Below are 8,419 nucleotides of genomic sequence, written 5' to 3' on the forward strand. Positions count from 1 at the left end.
TGCATCTATAAGGATTAACTTGCAAATATTAATGTAATGTAAATATTACAAATAAATATTTAATATGTAATGATATATTACACTATCTTGACTTCCATATACTGTTATGAATAATATAACGTCTAATTTACGTGCACTTCTCTAGGACCAGTGATATATAATTATGATGGCCCAAATAAATTCCTGCATGTGTTTATGACTTGTGTATCTTCTTCATCTCGCTAAAAATAAGGGAACCATTACTTATCTACTAATTCGATAAATTAACTACCAACTTCTAACACACATAAATATGTTTAAAACTAAAAAATGCACCTATTTACATTTCCCTTTGATTGATGTTTTTTCTTTGTTTGGCTTTAACTTTCCGCATGTCTGTCTCCATCCTGGATGCTTTCCTCAGAGATGGAGGTCTTCCTTTCCCTCTAACAACAAGTGGACTCTTGACTTTTTGTGAACTACCAACTGCAGTTGTGTCCAATGAAATTGCACTAGTATTTGAACCTGATTGAGTCAAAGATAAATAAAATTAAGAACTAGCTAAGGGTGACAATAAAATAAAATTAAGAACTAGCTAAGGGAAATTAATATTCACAAACTTTGTCGCCTTCTAACCTATTTGGGTCAAAGATTGGGGGTGTTGGTTCTCACGGTAGGAATTAGTCATCTGGTGTATCCTTTTCTTTGCATCTTCAAATTGCTCATTCGAAGATGCCGCATAAGTTATCATCTAATAACACATGTTTAACAAAATTAAGTATCTGTTGCCACCTATACTTTGATCCCCAACGTCATGGCTATGCTGGATTAATGTGTATCTCCTTTTGATGTCCTTCCTTCATCGATCCAAAATATACCGATCTGACAATGATTTTACACTATTAGCTTTGAATATGGTCAAAATATGCCTACATAGTATCTCCCTCATCTAAAATAACCCACATGAACACTTTGCACTACAGTCTTCCTTATTAAATGCCACTGAATAAGTAATCAGCTTAGTGAACTCTTCAACACGAACTTCATCTTCTACTAAATAAGTTTCCATTACACCATCCAATCTAAGTAGAGATGGATCAAGATTGAGCATACCAATTACTTGTTGTTAAACTTTCCTAAATTTAGCGTTCGTGTACAACTCTTGAAATCTCTTTTCAATTGGAGATCTAGATACATAGGGAATCGTGACGCTAAATGAGTGGAAGTCCGCACTAGTTTCATTCTCAATTTTTTTCTTCAATGCACTGTCAAACTGGTCGACAAACTCCTTCAAGTTTGTCCTCGCATGAATATAACCGTCAAAAAAAGCATTCAGACTCTCACTACGCTAGTTTGTACTCATTCCAGCCCAGAAGTACTCTTTAAGGAATACCGGTACCCAATGCTCACGATCAACATATAAATTTTTCAACCAGGCATTATCATGTAAGTCATATGTGTTAAGTAACCCATCCCAACATGTCTCAAACTCTTCAACAGATTGAGTGTCGCACACACGTTTCATCAGGTGATTTTTTAGTCCACTTTTATAGGAAGCATATGATCCAAACTTCTCGGGGACTTTCTTCAATATATGCCATAGGCAGAATCTATGTCAACTTTCTGAAAAGACAGTAGCAATAACATTTTTCATTGCTCTGTCTTGATCAGTAATAATAGCTTTTGGAGCTATACCATCCATACACTGCAACCAAGTTTGGAATAACCATGTAAAGGTCTCTGTGTCCTCACTAGAAATCAAGCCCGTTACTAATAGAATCGATTGCCCGTAGTGGTTTACATCAACAAATGGTGTGAAGGGCATCGATGCAAACCAAGGAGCTACACATGCTAATCATACACCTGGGAATGGAGCTGATCATACACGTGGGAATGAAGTTAAATTTGCACAAGACCCTTTGTAACTTCCTAGTGGCCCAATTACAAGACTTAGAGCCAAACGTTTCAAGGAATCACTAAATGGCCCAATCCAAGAGAATTAAGCTGATTCTAAAAAAACCAAGATGGGCTCAAATAATAATCAAGGCTCAGTCCATGTTATCAAAACAATTGAAGAGGCTAATTAGCATGCAAAAAGGTGACCAGTATGGTAACTTGTGAGTTTCAAGGATATTAAATAGGGAAATTCGCTGATGGCCATGTCTGGTTATGTTAAATACATTGAATCTAGTCATTTAGCTATTTTTGGCTGTCTTTAGAAGTCCAAGAGGCCTAAAAACGTGGGGACTTGTTTATATTGATGCTAATGTTGCTTTTAAAGCTAAGTTATGACTTTTCCTATTTTTGGAGGGTTGTTCTAAGTATATAGCATGGGTTGTATGAACTTTGTAGGGAGATTTGGTTTTCATAAAGTTATTTGCATTGTGAGGAATTGTGTTCCTCTTCGTTCTTGAAAGAACTCTTAAACTTATCAAGTTAATCTTGTGGCATTCAAACAACCAAACTTATTACCTTAATTCTTGAGAAATTCTTAGGTTTTTTTTTGGTGTGGCGTTTCAATCCTTCATAGCCTTGGTTTTCATCTGGTTAGGTGATGAGTCAAGGCTCAACAAATCTTGTCTACACGATCTTGGGGTTCCAATCCATCATTGTTATCAAGTTTCATCACAATTGTTGGTGGAGTTCATATCACATCCCATCTCTATTTGTCAAGTATGTGGTATCGAATGTGACTACATCACCAAAATACTACTAGGCTGCCCTACTACATGGATCTGCCCAGAAAACATTCTTTAGTCTCCCGTCATTATCTAAATCTATCGATGCAAAAAAGTCGTTACTCTTGTACTGTATCCTCAAAAAATAATCTTGAAGTGCTCTAGCACCACCTACACCAAGTCCTAGATGTCATGCCTTGTCGATGTAATTGTGACAATCCTTTTCCAGAAATGGGAGGTTCTCGAAGCCACCTGTACCAGTGACAAGAGATTCAAAAATTTTATTCATTCGGATGCCAACTAAGTCGTTTGTGTCCAGGACTCTTTTTACGGCCTCACTCACTTCTCTATTACATCGAAAGAACCGAGTTTTTTGTAGACAAATGTCGTGATTATGCTCATTATGAATTGTTGTGATCCGCATTTTTTCCTCTACTTTTAAAGCATTAATCCTTGCTTTACAATCCATTTTTCCTGTCAGACGTGGATTGGTGACATTGAAACCCATATTCCAAGCCTTCCCACCACAGACACAACCAAGGGTGACATATCTTATGCTTTGATCCTCTCCCCTCTCACTCCTTTGTGTCATCACCCCAAACCTGCATCTCTTACCATATCCCTTATAATAACTCAGCAAATTTTCAAATGAATTAAACTTCATCCCTGACTGTGGCTCCTCAATTAGATCACCACCATCCATTTGGTCTAATTCTGGATTTGAGGTAGTGCCATCGTTGGGTTCCTGTGAATCTAATGCATCCTCTTTACTTTCCTCATAAACTCTAGAGGAGGTACATGTTGCTTCGGTCTCTCTACAGTCGGGTGTATCATATCTATCAACTCTTGTGCTCATTGTGGAACTTGTAGCGATTTGTGGAGTCGGAGGTCTCATACCATGTTAAAATGGGTAACAAGCATTTTCCTTAAAACAACAAAATTAAAACAATTAAACTTCCAAAAAATGCAAACTTATAAATAAAAGACAAGAACGGAGTTGAAAAATATCTGAATGTTAGTTGGATATTGGTTGCCATCTAGATATGGTAGAAACGGTGGTAACCATACAAACATTGGTCTATAGTAGCCATGCATGTAATTTAGAAAGTTTATTAAACCAGTTTGAATGATGTTCTGACATTAAAATCATAATGATAATTAGCAAGAGGTTGATGATAAACATTGCGCACACCCATTCCAAAGACTATTAAAAATTTCTAATTAACATACTGAAGTTGGGGGATTTGAGGTAGATGGTGTTAGCGAAGATGGAAGCTCTTCCCCTTTTTCCATGCCCTGTAATAGTGAAATATTCAAGGTCAGTCTTAGCATTTTCTTTTAGCTCTAACCAATACGTAATTTTCACTTCTTTTTCTTCATTTTTTCAGGAAACAATTACCAAGTCTAGGTGCCACATTTGGACGTCTCAATGAAGATTAATAAATTCCTGGGTAAGAATTCTTTCTATCACGTTGTTATCATCCAAGCAATATAAAAGAAAGTGAAATATTAAATGGAACTGGATTGGCCTGAGAGGTATGTGCATCATGGGTAGCTAGCTAGAACATTTCCCATAATACTATGTACTTGGGATAACATTATAGAAATTAAAATAAATAGTGGTTCTTACAGAAAGGTTCCATGTTCTATTTGTTTGTTCTAATTCCATTGATCTCATGCTCTCATGATCATTGCCATTGCTTCCAATTAACCATTGCAATGGTAGGGATGCCATACTAAAAAAATAGAGGAAAAAAAGTGAGATCTATAGCTCATAAATAATGGTGACAGTCAATAGATTATTATGGTTGCTCTTGTTGGTTTAAGATTATGTAATTTCTTCTTTTGTAGGATTTTTTTGTGAACATTTATTATTTATTTATTTATTTACTAGGATATTTTGATTAAGCATCAATGTTAATTCTTCCACCCTTTTTTGACCAGTTGATTATACTTGTAATAGTATATCACCATTATTTATTCCATTGTATATAGCTTAATATAAATTAGCGTTTTTTTACCATGTTTACTTCGGTCCAATTGCCTGTTCTATTGGTACTGTTACTACATTAGATTCATTTTGACCTCACTTGGATAAAAGTATAATGCTTGTATAAAGCCTACTAACAAATTAATAAACATGCATTTATAGGATGTTAACAAACTAAATACCTGCAGCTAAATACCTGTGCACGAAACACTATTTCCCAATAAAGCAACCAAGGCAAATGGAGAATAAGCAGACTAACCAAAAATCAACCACACAGAAAAGATGCTGAATAAAAATGTATGTTTATATTTAGTGAACAAGCATAACAATCACAAACTTACGGGTCTTCAAGATGCATTTTCATGTTTAAATACCAGCAAATAGACCCAAACTTACGGGGTCTTGAAGATACATTTTGATGTTTAAATACTCCCAAACAGACCCAAACTTACCTTTTCAGAAGATGACCCACATGAGACCCACACCAAAGCACCATGAAGACCTAAGCTTCAGACCATGACGCCGAATTTCTAAGATCTTAGACTAGTTCCAACTTTCAAACCAAAGCACACGAAATCTTTCTCAGACAGATCGTCTCCAGCCACACAAAGCCACGAATTTCTGTGAGCATGATGGAGCTCGGTTGCAGAACGAAAATAGAAGCGGGAACCAACATTTTGAGGTTCAGTTTCTATTCTTTATATTTTGGGGGCAAAATAGCATTTTCATGACATTTTACAATCTAAACACGTGCTTCATGACATGGCGACTGCAGGGTGACTATATTAGCCGACTGTCAATAGCAAAATTGTTTTACTTTTTGCTTCCTCCTCTTTCCCCCTTCAGCTCTCCGCAGCCGTGCGCCCCCTCACCTCACTCGACTCTCTCTCTCTCTCTCTCTCTCTCTCTCTCTCTCTCTCTCTCTCTCTCTCTCTCTCTCTCTCCCTCCCTCCTAGCCATAGTAGCACCGCCGCAGCTTATGGCCGACCACCACCAGTGGCCGTTCCTCATCACTGGTGACCTCTGACTGAACCCAACCCCTCACAGTGCAGCCCCTTTCCCTCTCCTCCTCCTCCTGACCACATTGCGCCACTGCACCCAGCCTTGGTGGCCAGACGACAACACCAATCACGACGACTTCCTCTGCATGATGAAGTGTTGCTGGACAGAGTGGCATTATGGGTTCATGGCCCTACCCAATTCACTCACTGAGGTATACTCTCGAATTTGCGCTCTTTGTCGGCGCTTCACGTTGTGACGTTGGTGGTGCCACTTGGACCGCAAGCATCTTTTGCCCACCATGAGGTAGTCCTCGACCACTATGGTCGACACAAAGAGAGGGCATGGGTGGTGGCATGGGGGAGAAAAAAAAAGGGGGAGACGTTGCGTAAAAGGGAGAAAATGGGAGAAGGGAGTAAAAGAGAGAGGAACAAAAAGACATGTGGCACATTAATAGTGTGTCACATTAGTGTGTGAGATCTCTTTGTGGGATCTATTTGTATTTATAATGTTTTCCTTAATTTTAAGAAGAGAATATCTTCCTGTCGGTCACGCCGTCTCATTTGAAAAACGGCATCCAATAAAAACATGACACGTAGACACCTCATTTTCATACCATGTGACCGCAATGCATTCAATCTGGGTTTCCCAACTTCCCTCCCCCGACCTCTCCTCTCCCCTCTCCCTTCTCCCTCGAGCCCCTCTCCCTCGAGCCTTAGCCCCCCTCGTTCCCTCCCACGACGTCTCCACCATCCTCTCCCTCAGTCGAGCCCTAGCCCCTCACCCCCTCCCCCCTTTCCTTCCCGATTCATCTCAGTAGAGCCCTAGCCCCTTATCCCCTCACCCTCTTCCTTCCCGATTCATCTCAGTCGAGCCCTAACCCTCACCCCCTCCCCCCCTTCCTTCTCGATTCGTCTCAGTCGAACCCTAACCCTCACCCCTTCCTTCCCGATTCCTCTCAGTCGAATCCTAACCCTCACCCCTTCCTTCCCAATTCCTCTCCCTCGGTCCCTAACCCTCACCCCTTCTTTCCCGATTCCTCTCCCACGAGCCCTAACCCTCACCCCCCCTTCTTCCCGATTCCTCTCCCTCGAGCCCTAACCCCCACCCCTTCCTTCCCTCACCTTGAGCCCGAGACCCACCCCTTCCTTCCCTCCCATCGAACCAGAGCCCCTGATACGAAATACCATTTGTTTCTCGTTGTTGGGTTTGTTGATACTTCTGATTGCTAGCTCTTTTCCTTGCTGTTTTGTTACAATCATTTCCATTTTCATTATTTTGTTTGCATTTGATTTATGCTTAGGATGAATGTTGAACAGTCATGTTCGTGCTTGTAGTTGTAGATTTTATATAAAATTTCTGTACTGTATTTTGTTTGTAAGAGCCCAAGAATTTATTTTATATGGATAGAATAGATGGTTTTAGCAATCCCGAAAGGATTTCCCTTATATTGGTGGTAGTTGTTGAACATAAATTTGGTTGTTTTTTTGAGCTTTTTCTGGTCCATGGATGTGGGTTTTCTACATGCTCTGTTCAGTTGCTTCCAAAACTCAGGTGCAAAGTCATTTATTTGTATATTATATATCAATCATTATCTGTTTGTGCAAGTAAGATAAACTGTTGTAGTCTGAGTCATTAATTATCTGATAAATGTGTTAGTGAGGTGAGGTTGCAATCTCATGCACTGGATATTTGTTTGTAGTCGCTGAGAGGTTGGTGTACAATTCAATAAGACTGCAATCACTTGGCCTGATTTTTGTGAAGGGTCTTAGAACTTGTCAATCTATTTTGAGTGTGAATCTTCTTCTGAAATTTGTTTAATTCATTCATTCTGTGTTAATTTACTTTTAATATTCTTTCAATTAGCAAGGTACTTATTATTTAGCTTAAGGACATTTGTTTGGTCATATTCTTTGAATTTTCTGTACTAATTAAGGTAACTTGTGCTTTGTGCTTTATGATATGTTCTTTGAGTATGATTCTTCTTCTGAAATCTGTTATGATAAGTTTTTTTTGCCTCTGAATCTTCTTCTGAAATCTATTTAATTCATTCATTCATTGTTAATTTACTTTTATCACTATTTCAATTAGCAAGGTACTTATTATATAGCTGAAGGACATTTGTTTGGTCATGTTCTTTGAATTTTCTGTACTAATTAAGGTAATTTGTGCTTCGTGCTTTATGATATGTTCTTTGAGTATGATTCTTCTTCTGAAATCTATTATGATAAGTTTTTTTGCCTCTAAATCTTCTTTTGAAATCTGTTTAATTCATTCATTCATTGTTAATTTACTTTTATCACTATTTCAATTAGCAAGGTACTTATTATATAGCTGAAGGACAGTTGTCAAGTCATGTTCTTTGAATTTTCTGTAATAATTAAGGTAACTTGTGCTTTATGATATGTTCTTTGAGTATGATATGTATTAATTTGCTGAAGTAGTTGCTTGAGTCTTAGAATATGCCCAGTTCCTCAGTGTTGTTCTGGGAATTGTGCTTTATTACTTTGCTTTCAGTAGTTGCTAAATATCTTAGAATCTGTTCCTCAAAATCACACTGTACAACCTTTTATTAATTTGCTTGCATTAACTGCTTGCTTTATTACTTAGAATCTGCCTTGTTCCTCAAATTTGATACAATATTTTCTTCCAATATTTGCTTGCAGTAGTTGCAATAAAACCAACTTTACTTGGGCTCCTAGTGATCCATAATCGACAGAAAATGAAATACGATGACAGTAGTGCCAGTGAGAGTAGTGCCAGTGAGAGTGTC

Source organism: Carya illinoinensis, chromosome 4 (genome assembly GCF_018687715.1).
Source record: "Carya illinoinensis cultivar Pawnee chromosome 4, C.illinoinensisPawnee_v1, whole genome shotgun sequence".
Taxonomy (NCBI): domain Eukaryota; kingdom Viridiplantae; phylum Streptophyta; class Magnoliopsida; order Fagales; family Juglandaceae; genus Carya; species Carya illinoinensis.